This window comes from Nicotiana attenuata, unplaced genomic scaffold (assembly GCF_001879085.1).
Source record: "Nicotiana attenuata strain UT unplaced genomic scaffold, NIATTr2, whole genome shotgun sequence".
Lineage (NCBI taxonomy): Eukaryota > Viridiplantae > Streptophyta > Magnoliopsida > Solanales > Solanaceae > Nicotiana > Nicotiana attenuata.
In genome coordinates, this window is record NW_017672079.1 from 134,606 (window position 1) to 160,445 (window position 25,840).

The 25,840-nt window shown below is 40.5% G+C and overlaps 1 pseudogene; it reads right to left on the minus strand.

The window, feature by feature from the left end:
* Nucleotides 1-860: 860 nt before the first annotated feature.
* On the minus strand, nucleotides 861-25,840 carry LOC109211699 (annotated as a pseudogene).

A 25,840-nucleotide genomic window follows, 5' to 3' on the forward strand; every position in this document is an offset into this window, starting at 1 on the left:
TTCTTCGTTGTGTTATTTGCCAGCTCGTTAACTAAATAACTTCAGCTTAGAATGTTAGAATTCATCATCAAACAGATTTAGAATTGCAAATTCAGCATATCAGTGAAGTTGCTCAAACAACTTCAATCAATCAATCAGAAAACATATAATTCAAAAATACTTACAATGTATTTGAGTTTGAATTTGAATTTGGAATTTGAATTTGAATATGGAATTTGAATGCGAGATGCGATCTCCGGAGAGACGGACTGATGGAGGAGATACGGAGGAGATCTGAAATTTGAATTTGGGAATACGGAGGAGAGACGAATTTTTATATGTTTTGGAAGGGGTATAATGGTCATATTATTACGGAATTTTTGTTAGTTGGTTACGAAATCAATAGTTTTTAAAAATAGGGTATAGGTTAAAAGGTAGCATAAAAATAGGGTACGGCTGCAAATCTCCCAAAATTATATTATATAGATCAGATGTGACTTCAATGTTATGAGTATACACATATGCAGAGTTATCGTCCGTCAAAGATAGTTGCTTGAATACCTTTCACCTGAAAGTTATATCGTATATATAAATTAAATACTATTATTTTCTATACATATATCAGATCTTGAATACCGTTAGACATCCTTAATTCCCTGTTAAGGTTTGTAGATCGAACGGAAATGGAGAAGATTTAATTTATGGTTCATGTTTAGAGAGGTAGCTTCGACAGAGTTTTTTTTATTGATTCTCTGTAAAAAACTATTACAAAATACCTGACTTCCCAATTATATTGGAATAGAATGAAAAAATACAATCAGTAGAGAAAAGAGAAAAGTGGGCCGGATCTGTTAATAAATACAACTGGGCCAAACACCTAACTAACTATCATCAAGCCCAAATAAGGTAACTCCAACACCCCCTCCCAAGTTGGAGGGTGGTAACACGCCCAACTTGCCAAGCAACAACCTGTGTTGTCCACCTGTTAAATATTTAGTAAAAATATCAGCAAATTGAGAAGATGTAGGAACATGATGTAAGAAAATACGACCATCTGCCAACTTTGTGCGAATGAAGTGGCAATCAATCTCAATATGTTTCGTGTGCTCATGAACAAATAGGGTTTTTAGCAATGTGGAGGGCAGCCAAATTACCACAGAAAACAAGGATAGAGGTGGACAATTGAAGACCCAAATCTGTCAATAAACGAACCAACCATGCAAGCTCAGCCACCACTTTACTCATGGCCCGATATTTTGTCTCAACAGAAGAAAAGGAGATGACAACTTGTTTCTTAGATTTTCAGCTAATTAAACTACCCCCTAAAGACACACAAATATCAAAAACTGATCCGCGCTAGTCAGGGCAGAAGCCCAATCACTGTCACAAAAGGCTTGTACAGAAAAGTCAGGAGAATCATTGAAATAAACCCCAACATCAGGTGTTCAAGTACCTTAAAACATATAATGCATCAGTCATATGAGGCACACGAGGTGATTTAAAAAATTGACTAAAGTGTTGTTCATCAAAACATAAATCTGGCCTAGTATGAGAGAGAAAATTTAATTTTCCAACCAAACTTCTATAGGATTCAGGATTGGGCAGCAAGATCCCAACATCATATTTGAGTTTAACACATAACTCAAGAGGAGAAGAGACAACAGAAGCATCAGAATATTCATATTTAGCAACTAGCTCAGATATAAATTTCGTCTGATGAAAAAGTACCCTAGAATCAACATACAACATCTCAATTCTCATAAAGTAGTTAAGTAATCCTAAGTCTTTGATATTTAACTGATCGTCTGAAAATATTTTGAGTGCATTGATCTCTTGATGGTCATCCCCAGTGAGAATAATGTCGTCCACATAGACAACAAGAAACACAATAGATGAATCTGACCTTTTAATAAAAAGGGAGTAATCATTTAAGGAATGTGTATAACCTCTAGTGGAAAGTTCCTGTGACAACTTAGCATACCATTGCTTAGAGGCTTGTCTTAAACCATAATGGGATTTTCGCAACATACAAATCAAAGGAGAAGAAAGTTGAGAAAAGGAAACAAGTGTGAGGCCTTGAGAAAGCTTCATATACACCTCCTCATCTAAGTCCCCATGAAGGAAAATATTATTCACATCCTGCTAATACAAGGGCCACCCTTTCTTAATGGCAAAAGCAACTAAACACCTAATGGTACACTTTTTGACAACCGAGGAAAATATTTCATTAAAGTCAATTACTTCAATTTGTGTAATCCCTCAATACCAACCTTGCGTTATATCTTTCTACACTCCCATCAGCCTTGTACTTAATTTATACACCAATTTACACCCAATAGACTTCTTACCCTTAGGTAATTCAACTATGGACCAAGTGTTATTAGCTTCAAAGGCTTCAAATTCTTTTCTCATCGCTTCCTGCCAGACTAAACTGATAGCTGCCTGAGAATATAAATGAGGCTCAACTTCAGCTATGTGTGCAGCAGATAGGGATAAAGTAGTGGAGCTTGAAATGGAAGGAGGAAGTTGCACAACAAAATCACTAAGATACGAGGGAAAGGTGTGATTTCTGCTGCTCTTTCTAGTTGCAGGGAGAGAAGAAGAGTTTGAAGGAGTAGATGTAGAGGGAAGACCAGAAGGAATGATAGTATTAGGAGAAAAAGCAGAAGGTATAGAAGGTGAAGAAACATCAGCATAAGGTGGATTATCAGGAGAAGGTGTATGAACAAGAGGAGAATGTGGATGATCATTATATAAGATAGGATCAACAACAACTAGTGAAATAGGTACAGAAGTAAGACAATGAAGGCAGCTGGAAGAGGAAGAAGAGGATAACCTTTCTTAGAGACTAGGATATACAGATTCATGAAATAGAGCATCCCTAGAGACTAGGATATACTTGGTGGATAAGTTGTACAACTAGTAACCTTTATTACCAAATGGATAACCAATAAAAACACAAGGTACATCTCTTGGATCAAAGTTACTTCTCTCACATTTAGGCATAGTTCCATAAAAAGGACACCCAAAGGGCTTAAGATGTGATAAGAGGGCAACTTGCCGTAAAGCATTTCTTTTGTCTTCTTGAGCCGATGATCTTTCAGAAACAACCTCTCTACTCCCTCGGGGTAGGGATAAGGTCTACGTATATACTATCCTCCCCAGACCCCACTAGTGGGATTTTACTAGGTTGTTGTTGTTGTTGTTTGCCATAAAACACTTCAAATGGAGATTTGTTATGTAAGATGGTGGAGGGAAATCTGTTTATCAAATAAGTGGCTGTTAAAATACAATCTCCCCAATATTTTATTGGTAACTTAGACTAGTACATCAAGGCTCTAGCTGTTCAAGTAAGTACTTGTGCTTTCTTTCAACAATTCCATTTTGTTGAGGTGTGTGAGAACAGTTAATCTGATAAATAATTTCATTATCTAAGAAGTATTGTATGATAGAATTGGAAAGTTCAATTTCCAAGGCATTATCACTTCTAACATTTTTAACAGAAAGGTTGTGTTTTTACCATGGAAATGAAAGCCTTCAGCATAGTAAATGCATTACTTTTAGCATGTAATAAGTGAGTGCAAGTAGCTCTACTATGGTCATCCACAACGATAAGAAAGTATTTTGCCTCAGAATAAGTCTGAGTATGGTAGGGACCCCATGTGTCAACATGAATCAACTCAAACAAGGAAGCAGAAGTAGTAGAACTAGCTGAAAAAGGATAATCTTGCCTGCCTAGCAAGAGGACAAACATGGCATATAAAGGATTGCTTGGAAGATAATTCAGCAGAAATGGAAGTGATGGTTTTCATTTTAGAAAATTAAATATGGCCTAATCTATGATGACAAAGAACATCATTTTTATTTATGCTCTTCTTTTAATTACAAGGAACAACAAGAGCAATATGTAAAGCAGCCTTATTATGTGCAGTTTTACTAGAATGGTAAAAAATGGAAGCATCTTGCACATTATTTCTAAAGACAGAAACAGGAAAGCTAGATGTTCCATTAAGTTGATGGTCATGAAGAAGCTTGTACAATTCTTGGTCCACTTTACCAAGTTCCAGAAGCTTCCTCATGAAAATGTCCTGTACCAAAATACACGAGATAGAAGTAAACAAGACAAGGCAACGAAATTGTTGAATAAGCTTGTGTACAGAGATCGGATTATATTGAAAAGAAGGAATGCACAAGACATGATAAAGAGTAAAAGATGGAAGTAAAGTACATGAACCAATACAAGTAACCTTTGCCTTATAACCATTAGGCGAGGTCACCAATAAGGAGTAGGAAGAGGAGTCTGATTAGAAAGGATTTCTTAATTGGAAGTCATATGATCAGTAGCTCCACTATCTATAATCCATACATCTCTATTTACACTAGACAATATGCAGGCATGAGAATCATCATAAGTATAAACAGGCAAGGAAAGAACACTACCAGCAAAGTTAGTAGATCCCATCAGATTAGATTGAGGCTCAGGAGCAGGACTGATTTGAGTTTGCTATAGCAGGGACATGAGTTGAGAGAATTGTTGCTGACTCAAACCAGGTATAGATGAGATCCTATCAGGAGACACAGAAGCAGGTCCAACAAAAGGAGCAGTGTGAGGCTGAGCTGAGACATGGCTTCCTATACATGGCTGGAATTGAGCAGATTCAGCAGATACTATTGTAGCCAACCGCTTCCCCTTGTTGAACTTAAAATTCTATGGGTACCCATAGAGTTTGTAGCATTTCTCAATTAGGTGTCTAGGCTTCTTGCAAAACATATTCCCCTTGAATGACCAAAATCTATCTTTTGATTGTATTGTTTGGGGGGAGGGGGGGAGGGGGGAGAGAATTATTTGACATTCACATTAGCGTTGAATGATGCAGATTGTGCTGTTACCTGTGGGTTGAATTGGACTTGTCTTTGACTCTCATCCTGAAGGAGGATATTGTAATCACTATCTAATGAAGGAGGAGTCTGCAACATCAGTAAGTTACTCCTCACACCCACATACACTTCATTTGACCCCATAAGAAATTGGTGTAACTTGTCCTCTTCTTCATCCTTTTGAATATAAGGTTTTGCAACACAAGTACAAGAATTTTCATGATTTTTGCGCATTGTTCCCAATTCATCCCAAAGCTTCTTTAATTTGTCGAAATATGAAGCAACATCAATGGAACCTTGCTGAGTAGAAGCCAATTCCTTCTTTATCTCAAAGATTTTAGTTCCATTTACAGTCCCATACCTGCATTCTAACTGCTTTCAAATACTTTTAGCTGACTCCGAGTATTGTACACTTTTAGCAATGGTTGGTGAAAGGGAGCTAATTAACCAGGAAATAACCATATTGTTGCATTTGTTCCATTGACGAATCATCGCAGGATTCTCACCAAACATTGTCTTAGGACAAGATCCATCCACAAAACCTATTTTATTCTTAGTTGACAAAGAAACTATCATACTCCCATCCACCATAACCAGACCCATTAAACAGAGTACTAACTAAACAGGTTCCGGGAATATTAGAAGAGTGAATGAAAAGGGGGCTAGAAGGTTCTAGTGTATATAGAGTGGTTGTACTAGTACTAGCAGCAAGAAGAACTTCAGAATTCACCATATTAATACTAGATTGTGCACACAAACAAGTCAATTAGGCAAATTAAACATGCAATTTCAAAAAAATGAAACTAGGGTTACTGACTTTCTTTACCGAACCGAAAAATAGTAGAACCTAGAAGGAGAAAACAATCAGCTTCTCTGAGCTTAGAAAAATCCACGACGAATAGTAGAAACTCCTGTCACGACCCAAATTTTCCTCCGTAGGATGTCGTGATGGCACCTAGTCTCTAAGACTAGGTAAGCCTAACAATTTGCAAAAAAGAATTGAAATACGACTAAACCTCAACATTCAATAGATAGTATATAACTGAAAACTGCCGCTCGACATGTACAAGTAAAATCCACAACTTCCCAAAACCCGGTAGTCATAAGTCACAAGCTCTAAGGAATGTACTAACTGTCTCTATACATCGGCATCTAATAAAAATAAAGGAGAACAACATAGAAGGATAGAAGGGGACTCCGAGGTCTGCGGACGCTGGCAGATATACCTTGAAATTTCCAAGCAGCAGCACGCACTCTACTGATATCGGGGCTGGTAAGATGTACCTGGGTCTGCACATAAAATATGTGCAGAAGCGTAGTATGAGTATACCATAACGGTACAATTATGTGCCAAGCCTAACCTCGGTAGAGTAGTGACGAGGTTAGGTTAGGGCCCTACTGGAATATAAGAAGTAAGACAGAAGGAGAAATGATAAATGGAATGGCAGGTAAATGAAACAGTAAGAATGTACTGAAAGCAATAACTCAGGAAAAACAGGAGGACAATTACAACAAAACAACCTAGCAAAGATAGGAAATCAACAAGGGCTCTCCCAAGGTACTGCCTCGTAGTCCTAAAAGTAAATATGTAATAGGGGCACTCCCGAGGTATCGCCTCGTAGTCCCAAAAGTAAATATGCAACAGGGGGCGCCCCCGAGGTACTGCCTCGTAGTCCCAAAAGTAAATATGCAATAGGGGTGCTCCCGAGGTACCGCCTCGTAGTCCCAAAAGTAAATATTACACAACGGCACGACAGAAATCTCGTGCTACAACCAACCAATCCTCACGAAAAGAATTAAGAAAGTTAACACGCAATAAATACAACAAAGATGTTACAAGTAAGGAAATCCTACAGTTAAAGAACAAATACATAATCAAGGAAAAATAGGTAATTCAACTAAGCATGCTATACAAATTATAACTGAGAGATGAAACACGTAGACATGTGAGATTAGACTAAACCTTAAGGCTACTCATGCTGGAGCAACTCATTTAAGATATAAATAGGATACTACTTAGCAAAGTCCGAATTTTCAACAATTAGCCCATCTACGCACTCGTTACCTCGCGTACACGACACTCACATATCACAAATTGAGTTCGCCAAGTTATGGGTAATGTTTATCTTCGAAAATTTTTGGAATCCGGGCACGTGGGCGCGAGGGTGATTTTATCGACTTTTTGAGCGGAGTTGGGAATTGTTATAAATTGGATTATAATGAGTATTGGAGTATATATTTATGGATTTTCACATTTATTGACTAGTTTTGGAGCGTTCGGCATCGGTTTGAGTTGTTGAAAGTGCTTGGGAGCCGGTTATGGAATTTCAGAGCGAGGTAAGTCTTCTTTCTAACCTTGTAAGAGGGAATTTACCCCATAGGTGAATTGAATCCATGTGTTCTCTTATTTGCGGGGGATACGTACGCACGAGGTGACAAGAGTCTGTATGTAGCTACTAATTATGCCTATATCCGGGTAGTTTCAGATTTACACCATGCCTTGTTGATACCGTTATTTAATTATATTTACTATTTGCCTTGAAAAGAATTGAGATTGAGTATGCTTATTAGTTTCGTTGAAAAGAGTTAAAATTGAGGATTTCGAGAGTTGAAAGTTTTCATTTGAATTTCGTATTTTTGAAAAGAATTGAGGAATATTATAATAACTTGAGAAATCTATATTCAACCGCGTCACAAATATTTTCCGCGAGCGGGGTAAATTTCCACTACTCTCATGGGAGCGGGATGTTCGCGTCAGTATGTTATTAGATGTATCTATGGTTCGTGCCGTTCGACCGTCGGTAGTGCACAATTTATATTTATATGTTTAATCGGGCCGTACGACCTCGACATGATTTGCGTATGATAAATATTTGGAACTAATAATAATTGATATTGCTTCATTGGCTTGATATATAAATTATTAAATGACGAAAATAAATTTGAAAATTTCCTATTACTAAAAGAATGTTTTACTTACCTCTTGTTATTGGGTTTTCAGCTGTTTTATACAATCCATACTTAATTATAATATCAGTATCTTATTGTTAGCCCATAGTAAGTGTCAGAGTCGACCCCTTGTCACTACTTCATTGAGGTTAGACTGCATACTTATTGGGCACACATTGATTTACGTACTCATACTACACTTGCTGCAAATTTTTGTGCAGGTACATATATGTCTAGTAGCCTTGTGGGCGTAGATGTGTGGTTAATATGGGGACTTAGGTGAGATGCATTTCATATTACGATCCGCAGGCCAGCAGAGTCTCCTTCAAAGTTATTTATATTTTTCCTATCTAATTTGTATTCCGGACTGATGCTATATTTTATTTTACTCCCTAGTTGATTCTCATATACTTGTGACACCGGGATTTGGGAGTGATTATGGGTTTTCAGTATTTTAGTTGCGAAAATATTATCATTTACTCTGTAAGTTCTATATTTTGCTATTTAATTGAAGGAAATTACGATTTCAAAATACTAAAATGAGTAATTAAATTAATTAATTATTGTTGGATTTGCTGACAGCAGTGTTAGGCGCCATCACGACCTTTAATGGATTTTGGATCGTGACAACATGGTATCAGAGCACTAGGTTCACTTAGGTCTCACGAGTCATGAGCAACTCTAGTAGAGTCTTGCGGATCGGTAAGAAGACGTCTGTACTTATCTTAGAGAGGCTACAGGGCTGTTAGGAGCACTTCCCTTATTGATTCCTCATTGTGTGATTTTATTCCTTTGAGGCTTATGCCTTTATTTCCTTCCTATTCAGTCTTATGCAACGTGAAGCGCTTGTTATAAATTGGGAATCGAGGAATTGTAATGGTACTACAGATGTAGTGCAGGATGTTTCTCCCTGCGTATTTGATTGGGCTATTATCGTCGCCTTGCGGAAGGCCGTTCTGTCGTTTCAGCTCAGTATCAGTATTACCTAAGGTTTTGAGATTTGGAATTGATTGTTATAACAATTCATGCGTGGCTATCATACAATGTTTGTGTAATGGTAGGATGCTTGTCTATGCGTCGAGGCAGTGAATGAGTTGAAATGAGGTTTTACTTAGTACATGATTTAGAGATTCAGTATTTTATTTCCGGCAGAGGAAAGACAACCAGACTGTGAGTGCTCAGGTTTGGGTTGATGGGGTAACGAGACTTGGTATTTTTGAGAGTGGTGGAATTTTCATCTGTGATGTGGTATCGTCATCCTTGTTGAATGCGTTAAGTTCTCCGGTGTTATAGTCTTCTTCAGTATGCCTTTGGGACAAAGTACTGCAAAATAGTGCCGGGGAGGCGACCGTTAGAGATCGCGGTGTGCGATGGTTCATGATTGAATTGGTGTTCCTAATGTCGAGGGCTCAAGGAAGATGATCTTCGGGGAGGTTTAGAGCTGGTGGCGATATGTTGGTTCAGGTGCTACGGAGATGGATTTTGATTTAAGGCAACAACTGGGCAGCGAAGGATGAGGAAGGACATATGTGAGGTGTCTTGCGGTGGTTAAATTTCTAGAAGTCCAGGTGTAAGAAGTAGAAGTCGAGTAGTTGCTTAAAGAAGAGGGTTTGGACAAAGTGGGAGAGTGGCAGAGTAGCATATGGTTTCTGTGTTAGTTGCACGCCTTGAGGAAAGTTTAGAGTGATTTGGGATTCACGGTGGACAGTGACTAGGTCTACGAGCTTAATTTGGAATATTGGCTGCTATATGGAGGAAGAATGGATACGACGGAAATGAGTTGCTTGATATGAATAAGGATACAACATGACTTTGGATTGGAATGTATTGTCGCACCTTTAGTTGATGTCCATGAAGGGTGAACGGACTTGTACAACTGGTGAATGAGCTCGTGCTCAGGATGGTTTAAGGATTTCATAATAACGGTACTCAGTGCAGCGTCGTTGGAAGGTGTCGGCATGGACTTTCCACAGGTGAGTTATCTGTTGTGAGCAGATTAGCGGTTGCATGATGTTGACAAAGCTTCAACGAAGAATTTTGTTGGCTATCCGGTAAGAGGTCGAATATGTAAATATGGCTAGTGATTCAGAGTATTCATAAAATTATTAACAGGGAGATTTCGAGAAATTTGGTGGGTCAATTATGCGAGATCGTGTCAATAAGGAAGGAGGAGTCTTGGTGGGTTCCATGGCTATGTAATTGTAGCTTCAAGCTGTCACGCCCCGAACTATGGCCTGGGCGTAACACGGCACTCGGTGCCTGACTGCATGCGACCGAGCGAACCAACTGTGTGGCTGGATCAACATGTGGTATAATTATGAACTAGAGGTAAATGTAAATCATGATAGTCTGCTAAAAGGTCTGACTGAAATATCATAGATGCAGAAAAATACTGAAAGGTCTGCAAGTATAAACAAGTAGCCGACAAGGCTAATACATGAAAGCCTGCTAATATCTGACTGACTGGGTTATAGTCTACGAAGCCTCTAAAGAATACTGAAAACGCCAACTGTTTACCAGGACAAGGTCCCCGGTATACCTTATTAACTGAAATAATATAATGACTAAAACAAAAGAGAGATAAGGCCCCGAAAGACAGGGGCTCACCAATAGCTGATACGAGATGTCCTAGCAAGCTGAATCGTCGACCTGTAAATCGTTACCTGCATCGCGAGATACAGGCCCCGGGCAAAAGGGGTGTCAGAACATTTGAATTGTACTGGTATGTAAAATAGCTGAACAAAAGAACTGTAAATACTGAAACTGAAACTAAACTGCTAGCTGATAAACTGATAACTGAACAAGGAAGTAAGGATGTGAATACTCCCTCTTCTGAATGATGAACAACCTGTTTAACTGAATATTAAACTGCGGCCTCAGGCCCAATATATATATATATATGTGCACAACTGCGGCCTCGGGCCCAAGTATACGTATACATAACTGTGGCTTCAGGCCCAAAGATGTATAAAGCATAAACTGCGGCCTCGGGCCCAAATACAGGTGTTCAATATTTAAGAATATAAAATCAGGAACTGAGAATCATATTACAATACATGATACTGAAATAATGAGCCATACTGGGTTACATGATACTGGAATAGTGAATAGGATTAGACTGAGATGAGTATTCATAACAAGTTGATTTGTCATAACTGAAACTCATAGAATATCGAATGATAATGAGACTATGCCATCTAGAGAATAGAAGTCCTACTACTGATCAGGGAACTAAGGCATAGTTCCTTTCTGAGGAGACTGGTAATGATTATAATGAATAGGACGTAGGGAGAATCATAGACATTCCCAAACGTAAAGAGTTAGCCTTACATACCTTAACTTCCCGCTCTTGAGCGTAATACAACGTTTGTCAATCCTTTCAACTTCAATCTATAGCAATACAAGTCAAAGGGATTCCACATTAGCTATAATGCTCATGTTTTGGTCACTTAAGCATTTTGTCAAACACTTGGTAAAAATAAAGCTTCATAGTCCTTATTAATGGTGTCTCTACATCCAACAACCCATTCTCTTGTTCCTAGATAAATTCTAAGGTCTCAAATGATTACACCGACATTATTCTTCATCACCCATAAGGCAAACAACACTCTTAACCAATAATCAACACTCAACACCCCAACCCTATAATCGTTCATGCTTTTCTATCAACCCCAACAACTCATGTCTCATGAACTAGGATTTATAATCATTAAACCAATGCTAGAATCAATTAGAGGGTGAAGACATTACCTTTTCGAAGTTCAAACCCTTGATTTTCGAGTTCTAGGCTTCTTTCTCTCAACAATGATGTCCCAATCGAATATCTAATGATATGGAGGGTTTACCCATGTTAATAAGATGTTGGAAAAGTGAAATTAACTTAGAATCACCATTAGAACTTACCTTGGGTGGTGGAAGGACCCTTAAGGAGTTAGGTTTTTTGAGAGTTCCCCTTTCTAGAGCAAGTTTTTATGTTTTGGGGCTGTGGGGGACGAAATATAACTTTGAAACGACCCCCCACGCGCGAGTTCGTGCACCTGGAGGCTTGTTCGCACGAGAGTTCGCGCTCAGTGGCAGTAACACTGCCTCCCACGCGCGAGTTCGCGCACCTGAAGGATTGTTCGCGCGAGTGTTCGCGCATACGCGTACTGTTCCGAAAAACGCACATAACTTTTTGCACAGAGATCTATTCAGGCTCCATAATATATCGTTGGAAAGCTATTTGAAAGGCATACAACTTTCATGCTTTGAGTTTTCTCCAATTCCTTACACATTTTCACTAAAACTTGATGGAAGATAGACCTTCTGCAACTTAGTCGACTCTTTCCATTTTGATTTTTGAAACAACTATTTTACCCGCAATCATCCCGTTGGGACTTCACATGTTCAAAATATAATCTTCCCACTCATTTATCACATTCACACCTAAGCCGAATTTACGAGGTGTTACATTATCTCCCCCTTGGGATCATTCGTCCTCGAATGATGATCCTGGTTGCAACTATGACTATCTATGGACATTAAACGAGTTTTATGATGATATGCGAATATTGAAATATCATGAATACATGTGTATCCAACTGAATGAGCACGTGATCACTAAATACTAAGTTGAGTAAATACTAAAGAACATGGAGATTATAATATAAGAACTGAATGGAAAGGTCAGTTACCTTCCACATTTTCCTTTTGCCCTTCAAAGAGATGGGGATATCTGGACTTCATGTCCTCCTCGGCTTCCCATGTAGCCTCTTCAATCTTTTGATTCCTCCAAAGCACTTTTACTGAAGCAATTTCCTTAGTTCTGAACTTGCGAATTTGACGATCAAGAATAGCTACTGGAATTTCTTCATAAGATAGGCTGTCTTTAACCCCTATAACCTCTGTAGGAACCACAAGTGACGGGTCTCCCACGAATTTCTTCAACATGGACACATGGAACACTGGGTGTACAACAACTAGTTCTTGTGGCAATTCCAACTCATAAGCCACCTGTCCGATCCTTCGCAGGATTCTATATGGACCAATATAGCGGGGACTAAGTTTCCCCTTCTTCCCAAATCTCATAACGCCTTTCATGGGCGATACTTTCAAAAACACCCAATCATCAACTTGGAACTCTAAGTCCCTACGCCGCACGTTCGAATAGGACTTTTGGCGACTTTGAGCTGTCTTCAAATGCCTTTGTATTAAGTTGACTTTCTCCATAGCCTGATAGACCAAATCGAGTCCTAACAACTCCGTTTCTCTGACTTCGAACCAACCAATTGGTGATCTGCACCTTCGCCCATACAAAGCTTCGTACGGTGCCATCTTGATACTGGAGTGATAGCTGTTATTGTAAGCAAACTCAATGAGAGGTAGATGATCGTCCCAACTACCTTTAAAATCAATAACACACGCCCTCAACATATCATCCAGAGTCTGAATGGTGCGCTCCGCCTGTCCATCTGTCTGAGGGTGAAAAGCGGTGCTGAGGTTCACCCTTGTGCCCAATCCCTTCTGAAAGGATTTCCAAAATTTTGCTGTGAACTGCGCACCACGATCTGAGATAATGGACAAGGGAGTCCCATGCAATCGGACAATTTCTTTGATGTACAACTTGGCATAATCCTCGGCCGAATCTGTAGCCTTTACCGGTAAGAAGTGAGCTGACTTGGTAAGTCGATCTACAATCACTCAAATCGAATAATGCTTTCGGAACGAGCGAGGTAGACCGGTTATGAAGTCCATGTTTATCATCTCCTATTTCCAAATGGGAATTTCTATATTCTGAGTTAAACCGCCAGGCCTCTGGTGTTCGACTTTCACCTGCTGGCAATTTGGACACTTAGCCACGAAATCTGCTATATTCTTTTTCATATCGTTCCACCAATAAACCTCCTTAAGATCGTGATACATCTTTGTGGAATCGGGGTGAATAGAATACCTAGAGTTGTGGGCTTCTGACATAATCCTCTCTCTGAGCCCATCTACGTTTGGAACACATAGTCTGCCTCTGTATCTCAAGGTACTATCATCTTCCCCTTGTTCAAAAGCCATAGTCTTGTGGTTGTGAATTCCCTCCTTCAGCTGCAATAAGTAGGGATCACTGAACTGTTTTTCCTTCACTTCAGCTACTAAGGAGGATTCAGCCCTGTTCTGGAGAACAACGCCACCATCTTCGGAGTCCAAAAGTCGAACTCCTAGACTTGATAAGCGGTACTTCCTTCACCATAGCTTGCTTGTCTACCTCAACATGAGCTAAGCTGCCCATAGAACGCCGACTGAGAGCATCGGCTACAACATTTGCTTTTCCTGGATGATAGAGGATATCAACATCATAATCTTTAAGTAATTCGAGCCACCTTCTCTGACGTAGATTTAATTCTCTTTGCTTGAAGATGTACTGGAGGCTCTTGTGATCTCTAAAAATGTCAACATGTACCCCATACAAATAATGGCGCCAGATCTTAAGCGCAAACACCACAGCTGCTAATTCAAGATCATGAGTCGGATAATTCTTCTCATGGGCCTTGAGTTGTCTCGACGCGTAGGCTATGACTTTACCGTGCTGCATTAATACACACCCAAGACCAACCCCTGAAGCATCGCAATAAACCACGAACCCCTCGGTTCCTTCCGGTAGTGTCAGGATTGGAGTTGAAGTCAACCTCTTCTTTAGCTCCTCAAAACTTTTCTCGCACGCGTCCGACCATTGAAACTTGACTTTCTTCTGAGTTAATCTAGTTAAAGGGGACGAGATAGAAGAAAATCCCTCTACAAAACGCCTGTAATAGCCTGCTAGACCCAAGAAACTTCTTATATCGGAGACTGAGGTGGGTCTAGGCAAATTCTTCACTACCTCTAGTCCACCTTCACGCCTTCCCCTGAGATGACATGGCCCAAAAATGCTACTGATTTCAACCAGAATTCACACTTAGAAAATTTTGCATATAGCCTGTGATCCTGCAGTGTCTGCAACATAATTCTCAGATGTTCGGCATGGTCAGTCTCGCTACGGGAATAAATCAAGATGTCATCAATAAACACGATAACAAACAAATCAAGATAAGGCTTGAAGACATTACCAAAAAAGCTGCTGGTGCATTCGTTAAACCAAATGACATTACCAAAAATTCGAAGTGCCCATATCGAGTCCTAAAAGCTATTTTTGGAATATCAACTTCCTTAACACTCAACTGATGGTATCCCGATCTGAGGTCAATCTTGGAATAACACTGGGCACCCTGAAGTTGATCAAATAAATCATCTATTTTGGGAAGATGGTACTTGTTCTTGATGGTGACTTTATTCAACTGACGATAGTCAATGCACATACGCAAAGACCCATCCTTCTTTCGGACAAACAAGACCGGTGCGCCCCAAGGTGAGACACTTGGCCTTATAAATCCCTTATCTAGAAGATTTTTCAACTGGACTTTTAGCTCTTTCAACTCTGCTGGAGCCATTCTGTAAGGCGGAATAGATATCGGCTTAGTGCCTGGAAGTAGATCAATTCCAAAGTCAATCTCTCTATCGGGAGGGATTCCGGGGAGATCTTCGGGAAACACTTCTGGAAACTTATTCGCAATAGGTACCGACTGGAGAGTGGGGATCTGAGCATCTGCATCTTTAACTCGAACCAGGTGATAGATATATCCCTTGGAGATCATCTTTCTGGCTTTAAGGTAGGAAATAAACCTACCCCTACGTGTTACTACATCACCCTTCCATTCTAAGACTGGTTCACCGGGAAATTCAAAACTTACTATTTTGGTTCTACAACCCACTTTGGCATAACATGACTCTAACCAATCCATGCCCATGATCACATCAAAGTCTAACATCTCCAATTCTACTAAGTCTGCTACAGTAAGACGATGACGCACTTTAACTGGACATCCCCTATAGATACACCTTGCTATAACTGATTCTCCAACTGGAGTGGACACTTCAAAGGGTTCACACAACTTTTCTGGTTCTACCCCAAATATCTTTGCAATATATGGGGTTACATAAGATAGGGTGGATCCCGGATCTATAAGAGCATAGACATCAAAAGTGAATATTGTTAGCATACCTGTGACAACATCTCCACGAGCCTCTGTATCCTGACGGTCTGCTAGTGCATACAAGCGGTTTCGTCCACCGCCTGCATTATTAGACTTTGCTGCGCCGCGCCCTTGCCTGAGAGTTATGATGGGCTGCTAAATTAGTGGACTGAGCTACATTGCCTCCATTGTTCTGCTTTGCCGATGGACAATCCCTCAAGAAGTGGCCCTGCTGACCGCACCCAAAGCAACCATTTGTGCCCAAACGACACAACCCTGGGTGCCTCTTACCACACGTGTTGCAAATAGGGTGACCAGGGACTCTGTAGCCCATACTAGCCTGTGACTGTGAGTCTGCTGTTCTGAAATTCTGGTTTTTCTTGTTAAACTTTGATCTCTGAACCGGTGCACTAGCTGAAGGGATTTTGATTTCCTGAAGAACTGGCGATTGCCTCCTGCTTGAGATCCCCCATGGCTGAAATTTCCTGCAGACTTAGCTCTCTTGCTGAATTCCCTCTCCTTCTCTCTCCATAGCCGCTCTTCTTCCTTCAACCTGTTTTTGTTCCCTTGAACAAAGGCAACCATATTAGTGATGGTCATGTCATTATTCTGAACAGCTATATTAGCATCAGCAAACAAATCATCTGAAAGCCCCAACACAAACCGCCTAACTCTGGCCCTCATATCACGTACCATTTCCGGAGCATACTTGGCCAGAGAGACGAACTTTAGGTAGTACTCATTCACACTCATATCATTCTATCTGAGTCTCTCAAACTCCAAAGCCTTAGCTTCCAAAACCTCAATGGGTAGAAAGTGCTCAAGGAACGCATCTGCAAACTCCTTCCAAGTCGCAGGATCCGCATCCTCCCCTCGGGACTCTTCCCATGTTTCATACCAAGTGTTGGCAATATCCTTCAGCTGGTACGCAGCAAGCTCTGCTGCCTCAGTGTCTGTAGCATGCATCACTCGAAATGTCTTTTGAACCTCATCAATGAAGTTCTGCGGATCCTCATCCTTTTTGGAGCCTGTGAAGACGGGAGGTTTCATGTTGAGGAATTCCCTAGACCTGGAACTACCCGTCTCATGAACACCACTGGTCCCCTGCCTTTGAGCCTGGGTAGCAACAATCTAGGTGAGCAACTGGATAGCTCCCCTGACATCCATGTCTGAAGCACTAGGCACTGAACCCGGTGCAACCCCCTGGGCCGGAGTGTCCTCCTCCTGAGCAGCATTAGCTGTGGCCCCCTGGCTAGTAGCTGAGGCCCTCCTGGTGTACTTTCTTTTTGCAGGCATTTTTCTGAAATACGCAATTCGCACGGGTTAGAAAGATTCCTGAAAGCATAGCTCTAACTGCACGATCTAGAGTATGAAAGAAATGGAACAATCCTAGATGTCTTGGTGGTCAACTGTTTACATGTGTGGCGCACACACACACATAAAAGAGACCCCACTGGACACGGCTTCATAGACTCCCTAGGACTCTTGAACCTAGGGCTCTGATACCAAGCTTTGTCACGCCCCGAACTATGGCCTGGGCGTAACACGGCACTCGGTGCCTGACTCTATGCGACCGAGCGAACCAACTGTATGGCTGGATCAACATGTGGTATAACTATGAGCTAGAGGTAAATGTAAATCATGATAGTCTGCTAAAAAGTCTGACTGAAATATCATAGATACGGAAAAATACTAAAAGGTCTGCAAGTATAAACAAGTAGCCAACAAGGCTAACACATGAAAGCCTGCTAATATCTGACTGACTGGGTTATAGTCTACGAAGCCTCTAAAGAATACTGAAAACGCCAACTGTTCACCGAGACAAGGTTCCCGGTATACCTTATTAACATAAATGATATAATGACTAAAACAAAAGAGAGATAAGGCCCCGAAAGACTGGGGCTCACCAATAGCTGATACGAGATGTCCTAGCAAGCTGAATCGTCGACCTGTAAATCGTTACCTGCATCGCGAGATACAGGCCCCGGGCAAAAGGGGCGTCAGTACATTTGAATTGTACTGGTATGTAAAATAGCTAAACAAAAGAACTGTAAATACTGAAACTAAAACTGAAATGCTAGCTGATAAACTGATAACTGAACAAGGAAGTAAGGATGTGAATACTCCCTCTTCTGAATGATGAACAACCTGTTTAACTGAATATTAAACTGCGGCCTCAGGCCCAATATATATATATATATATATGTGTGTGTGTGTGTGTATGTGTGTGTGTGTGTGCACAACTGCAGCCTCGGGCCCAAGTATACGTATACATAACTACGACCTCAAGCCCAAAGATGTATAAAGCATAAACTGCGGCCTCGGGCCCAAATATAGGTGTTCAACATTCAAGAATATAAAATCAGGAACTGAGAATCATATTAAAATACATGATACTGAAATAATGAGCCATACTGGGTTACATGATACTGGAATAGTGAATAGGATTAGACTGAGATAAGTATTCATAACAAATTGATTTGTCATAGCTGAAACTCATAGAATATCGAATGATTATGAGACTATGCCATCTAGAGAATAGAAGTCCTACTACTGATCAGAGAACTAAGGCATAGTTCCTTTCTGAGGAGACTGGTAATGATCATAATGAATGGGACGTAGGGAGAATCATAGACATTCCCAAACGTAAAGAGTTAGCCTTACATACCTTAACTTCCTGCTCTTGAGCGTAATACAACGTTTGTCAATCCTTTCAACTTCAATCTATAGCAATACAAGTCAAAGGGATTCTACATTAGCTATAATGCTCATGTTTTGGTCACTTAAGCATTTTGTCAAACACTTGGTAAAAATAAAGCTTCATAGTCCTTATTAATGGTGCCTCTACACCCAACAATCCATTCTCTTGTTCCTAGATAAATTCTAAGGTCTCAAATGATTACACCAACATTATTCTTCATCACCCATAAGGCAAACAACACTCTTAACCAATAATCAACACTCAACACCCCAACCCTATAATCGTTCATGCTTTTCTATCAACCCCAACAACTCATGTCTCATGAACTAGGATTTATAATCATTAAACCAATGCTAGAATCAATTAGAGGGTGAAGACATTACCTTTTCGAAGTTCAAACCCTTGATTTTCGAGTTCTAGGTTTCCTTCTCTCAACAATGATGTCCCAATCGAATATCTAATGATATGGAGGGTTTACCCATGTTAATAAGATGTTGAAAAAGTAAAATTAACTTAGAATCACCATTAGAACTTACCTTGGGTGGTGGAAGGACCCTTAAGGAGTTAGGTTTTTTGAGGGGTCCCCTTTCTAGAGCAAGTTTTTATGTTTTGGGGCTGTGGGGGACGAAATATAGCTTTAAAATAACCCCCCACGTGTGAGTTCGTGCTCCTGGAGGCTTGTTCGCGCGAGAGTTCGCGCTCAACGGCAGTAACACTGCCTCCCACACGCGAATTCGGGCATCTGAAGGCTTGTTCGCGTGAGTGTTCGCGCATACGCGTACTGTTCCAAAAAACGCACATAACTTTTTGCACAGAGATCCGTTTGGGCTCCATAATATATCGTTGGAAAGCTATTTCAAAGGCCTACAACTTTCACGCTTTGCATTTTCCCCAATTCCTTACGCATGTTCACTAAAACTTGATGGAACACAGACCTTCTGCAACTTAGTCGACTCTTTCCATTTTGATTTTTGAAACAACTATTTTACCCACAATCATCCCGTTGGGACTTCACATGTTCAAAATATAACCTTACCACTCATTTACCACATTCACACCTAAGCCGAATTTATGGGGTGTTACACAAGCTAAGTGGGAGAGCCCCACCATCTACAATTGGATTGTATGGTTGTTTACTTGTAAGGTTTCTGGTTATCGGCATATTGGCAGGTTATTACGATTAAGGAAAGAGAACATCAGTGGCAATTTGAGCAAAGGATTTGGGGGAAATATGTACTATATTTGGCTTTAATCGATTCATGTTCAGGCTTTGGAAAGACTCAGAGTTTATGCTTCGTGTAGATGTGATGTACAAGAAAGGTGATTCAGCCGGGTGCTTCTTTGAGAGGGTGTTCATGTGCTAGGAGAGCCTTGGAGTTGATTATATTCGGGACCAAGTCGAAGAGGGTGACTCTCTACAACGGTCCTAGTAGATTCAAAAGTTAAAGTGCGGTGCCTAAGGATTTCGAGTCTGTAGTATGGTTAAGTATCGAACTTTTGCTGTGGGTTATGAAAGGGGCTTGGAGTGTTCTATGTTATTTTCAATCTGCGGTGTAGCATTGGAGGAATGGGAGAAAATAACTTTGGATTCATAGAGGAATTTTCAGAATGGGTGTTCCAGTTGGAGATGCAAATGTGCGCACAAGGAGGGTATGAGATGGTTCGCGGGTTTTGAGACAATGTGCCCTCGTGAAATGGGGACACTCAGGACGAGTGCGTAATTGAGTTCATTACGAGTTTAATGGAGCTATTATTATTCCTAAGGCAAGCCCGGGGTAAATTAGAAGAAGTTGGATCGGTTAGCAATGGTTGAATTGGCACAATGATGGCAATGATCAGCTTCTTCATATGACAAGTACATACCACCACAATTCATATGTGTAACTTAACACGCTGAAGAAGCTGATCATTGCCATCATTGTGCCGATTCAACCATTACTAACCAATTCGACTTCTTCTAATTTACCCTGGGCTTGCCTTAGGAATAATAATAGCTCCATTAAACTCGTAACGAACTCAATTACGCACTCGTCCCGAGTGTCCCCATTTCACGGGACCACATTGTCTCAAAACCTACGAACCATTTCATACCCTCCTTGTGCGCTCATTCGCATCTTCAACTGGTACACTCATTCGGAAAATTTCTCTACGAACCCCAAGTCACTTTCTCTCATTCCTCCAATTGCTACACTGCAAGTCGAAGATATCATAGAACACTCCATGCCCCTTTCTCATAATCCGCTACAAAAGCTCGATTCTTAACCATACCGCGGGCTTCAAATCTGTAGGCACCGCACTTTAACTTCTGAATTTACTAGGACCGTTGTTGAGAGTCACCCACTCTGGCTTGGTCCCAAATATTATCAAATCCAAGGCTCTTCTAGCACATGAACACCCCCTCAAAGAAGAATCCAGTGGAATCACTTTCCTTGTAACTCACATCTATACGAAGCATAAATTATGAATCTTCCCCAAGCGAACATAATCGATAAGGCCAATTTTTGCACACATTCCTCAAATTCTTTGCTCAACTCACCACTGATGACCCTCTTCCTTAGTCATAATATCCCACACATATGCCGATAACCAGAAATCTCACAAATAGACGACCATGCAATCCAACCGTAGGCGGTGGGACTCTCCCGCTTAGCTTGAAGCTACTATTGCATAACTCTAGAACCCACCAAGATTCTTTATTCATCGTTGAACTGATCTTGCACAACCAACTCGCCAAATTCCTCAAAATCCTTCTGTTTAACCTTTCAAGAAAACTTTGAATCACTAACCACATTCACATATTCAACCTCTTACCGGATAGCCAATCGAATTCTTCGCAGAACCTTCGTCAACTACGCGACCGCTGACCTACTCACATGAGATAACCCACATGTGGAAATTACATGCCGACACCTTCCAACGTTGCTGCACTGGGTACAATTACTACGAAATCGATAACCCATCCTGAGCCCGTGTTCATTCACCAGCTATACAAGTCCGTTCACCCCTCATGGACGTCAACTAAAGGTGCGACAATACATTCCAATCCAAAGTCATGTTGTATCTTTCTTCATATCAAGCAATTCTTTTCCGTCGTATCCAATCTTCCCCTGTATAGTAGCCAGTATTCCAAATTAAGCCCGTAGACCTAGTCACTATCCACATGAAATCCCTAATCACTCTAACTTTCACAAGGCGTGTAGTCACCATACCATAGAACCTATATGCTACTCTGCCCCAATGGCGAATTGAAGAAGACCGCAATATCGGCGAACTTAACATATTCAGTAAGGATAATGACACCACATCACGGATGAAGATTCCACCACGCTCGAACACCAAGTCTCATTACTCCATCAACCCAAACCTGAACATTCATAGTCCGGTTGCCTTCCTCGGCCGAAAATAAAATACTGAATCTCTGAATCATGCACTGAGCAAACTTCCTTCCAAGTTATTCAATGCTTCGTCACATAGACAAGCATCCTACTATCACCTCACTACTGTGCGATAATCACTCATGAGCATCATAGCAACCTGCGCATAGCCCTAAAGCTCTCAGAAGTACATCTACTGAGTTGAAAACACATAATATCCTTCCGCATGGTGATGACAATAGCCCAATCAATTTTGCAGGGAGAAACATCGTGCACCACATCTGTAGTACCATTACAATTCCTCGATTTGCAATTGATAGCAAACGCTTCACATCTCATAAGATTGAATAGGACATAAATAAAGGCACAAGCCTACGAGGAATCAAATCGCACAATGAGGAATCAAGAAGGGAAGTGCTCCTAACAGCCATGTAGCCTCTCGAAGATAAGTACAGACGTCTCTGTACCGATCCGCAGGACTCTACTAGACTCGCTCATGACTTGTGAGACCTAAGTGAACCTAGTGCTCTGATACCATATTGTCACGACCCAAAATCTATTAAAGGTCGTGATGGCGCCGGACACCACTGTCAGGCAAGCCAATACCAAATAGTTAATTAAATCCTCATTTTAATATTTTTGAAATCATAAATTTTCTTCAATTTAATAGATGAATTTTACAGATTAAATAATGATGTTTTTCACTTTCAATACTGAATATCCCATGATCATCCCAGAACCCGATGTCACAAGTGCATGAGCATTTACTAGGAAATAAAATAAAACAAAATACAACATCTGTCCGAAATACAAATATGGACAGGAAAGAAAAATACAAACACTCTGAAGGAGACTCTGTTGGCTACGGATCGTAACATGGAATACAGCTCACCTAAGTCCCCGCATCAACCACGCTGCTGCGCCCAAAAGGCCACTAAACATACATGTGTGTGTATAACAAAATGTACAACAAGTGTAGTATGAGTACGAAAACAACGCGTACCCAGTAAGTATCCAGTCTAACCTCGAAGAAGTAGTGACGAGATGTTGACTTCGACACTTAATAGTGGTCCAATGATATTAGGTATAGTAAATAAGTGGATAAATATGAAACAGAGTAAATATAGGAAATAAACATGTATAAAATACATGATACAATTCCTCTCTTTACAATTTTACTCAAGCTCTCAACTAGCAAGTTCCCTCCGTAACCGGAGCATATATATATATATATATATATATATATATATATATATATATATATATATATATATATATATATATATATATATATATATATAGGAAATGCCGAGGAGTACGGCCCAATCCAACATAAAAGTAAACTATGCACTATCGAGGGTCAAACGACGCGAACCATAGATACATCTATTAACCTGCCAAGGCAAAAGGCCCTTTCCCATGAGAGTGTGATACATAAATCCTGCCGAGGCGAACGACCCGATCCCATAAGAGTAGTATAAGGAAATCCCCCGCTCGCGAATCATACGAGCGACGTGGTCAAATATAATTTTTACATTTAAATCATATCTCTTTCTTGATTCTTTTCAAAATAAGGAAAATTCAACTTGAAGCTTTTTAAGGAAATCACCTCGTTCGCGAAACATACATGCGACACGGTTACACATAGATTTCTTAAGTTATTATAATATTCTTCAGTTCTTTTTGAAATCACGAAGTTCAAATGAAAACTTTTAAGTTCCCAACCTTTCCTCAATTTTAACTCCTTTCAAAACATTTAATAAGCTAACTCAATCTCGCTTCTTCTCAACAAACAATAAACAGAAATCAACAACGCATGATGTAAGCCTAAAACTACCCGGACAATAGGCATAGTTAGTAGCTACATATGGACTCTCGTCACCTCGTGCGTACATAGCCCCCATAAATAGAAGCACATATTATTTTATTTCACCTATGGGGTTAATTCCCTCTTACTAGGTTAGAAAGGAGACTTACCTCGCTCTGAAATTCCACAACCGGCTCCCAAGCTCTTCTGGCAACTCAAACCCATGCCCAACACTCCAAAACTAGCCAATAAACATGCAAAGCAATGAAAATATACTCTAATACTCGTAACAATTCAATTTACAACCATTCCCATCTCCTCTCGAAAAGTCGATAAAATTACCCTCGGGCCCACACGCACGGATTCCTAAATGTTTCAAAGATAAACATTACCCATAACATTACGAACTCAAATATATGGTTTATTCTCAATTTCATGCCAAATTCGTGGTCAAAATCCAAAAATACCAAATTCTAGGTTTTTCTTTAAAATCCCAAATTTCTACAAATTTTCATGTTAAGATCTTCCTAAAACCATGTATTTAACTTACAAGAGGTAGGATAAACTTACCTTGACATAAATGATGAAGAACCCCCACTTGAAGCTCTCCAAAAATCGTCCAACCAAGAGAAAATGGAAGAAACTGGGCCAAATCCCCTTTTTAAAGAAACCTCACTGCCCAGCGATCCTCGCACCTGTGGTCACTTGACCGTTTCTGCGGTTCCACAGGTGCGGCAAATGATCCACTTCTGCGGTCCTCCTCGAGACCCCTCAACTCCGCATCTGCGGTCGCGATCCGTTCATGCGTCTTCGCTTCTGCGGCTCTACGCACGCAAGTACGCTCCCGCTTCTGCGGAACTCGACAGCATCTGCGGTTCCAACCTTCTCCAGCCTAAGCTGCTTCTGCAACCCTCATGGCTGCTTTTGCGACCTCATGGCCGCTTCTGCGGCTCCGCACCTACGACCCTCACCTCGCAGGTGCGGTTACACCAGAAGACAACAGCCTCAGCAATTCCATAAGGCCAAATTCAATCCTTAACCATCCGGAATCCACCCGAGGCCCCTAGGACCCCGTTCAATCACACCAACCAGTTCCAAAACATAACGCAGACCTGATCGAGGCCTCAAATCACATCAAACGATGCTAAAACCATGAGTCGCACTCCAATTCAAGCTTAATGAACTTTCAAACTTAAAACTTCTACATTCGATGCCGAAACCTATCAAATCACGTCCGATTGACCTCAAATTTTGCACACAAGTCTTATTTGACATTACGGACCTACTTCAACTTCCGGAATCGGAATCCGACCCCAATATCAAAAAGTCAACTTCCGGTCAAACTTCTTAAAAATCTTCAAATTTCTAACTTTTGCCAAATGACTCCCAAAATGACCTACGGACCTCCATATTCACTTTCGGATGCGCTCCCATTACTAGAACCACCATAGGGAGCTATTCCCAGATTCGAAATCCCAAACAGACATAGATAACATTGAAATGCACTTCAATCCAAATTTATGAAATTCTTCTAAAGTGCTACCTTCCATAATAGGCGCCGAAACGCTCCCGGGTCACCTAAAACCCGATCTGGACATACGCCCAAGTCCTAAATCATCATACAAACCTGATGGAACCTTCAAATCCTGATTCCGAGATTGTTTACTCAAAATCCAATCTTAGTCTATTCTTCCAATGTAAGGATTTCGAAATGACACTTAGTGGTGGGCGAGTTATTTGAAAAGTGGTAAAGATTATATTCATTTATGCTCATGTGCTATAATGTAAACATGTGTCTCAAAATTTTGGGAACTCCCTTCCCTTTCTTGTGGAGCGGGCCGAATGCCTCAGCAATATATTGATGCATCTATGGATCACGCCGCTCGTCCCTTGGTAGTGTACACATTATTCTGGATCGGGCTGAACGACCTCGACAGAATCGTGCGTCATATCACGAGATAAATCTTTCCACTGATTCCCGACTCCTTATATGGTATTTCTTACTTAATTGATATTGCTACTTGACATTTATGAGACATTAAAGTAGAATATGAGATTTAGAAATTCCTGCTCTAAAGGAAATATTTGGAAGATTATGTAACTTACAAATTTACCCCAT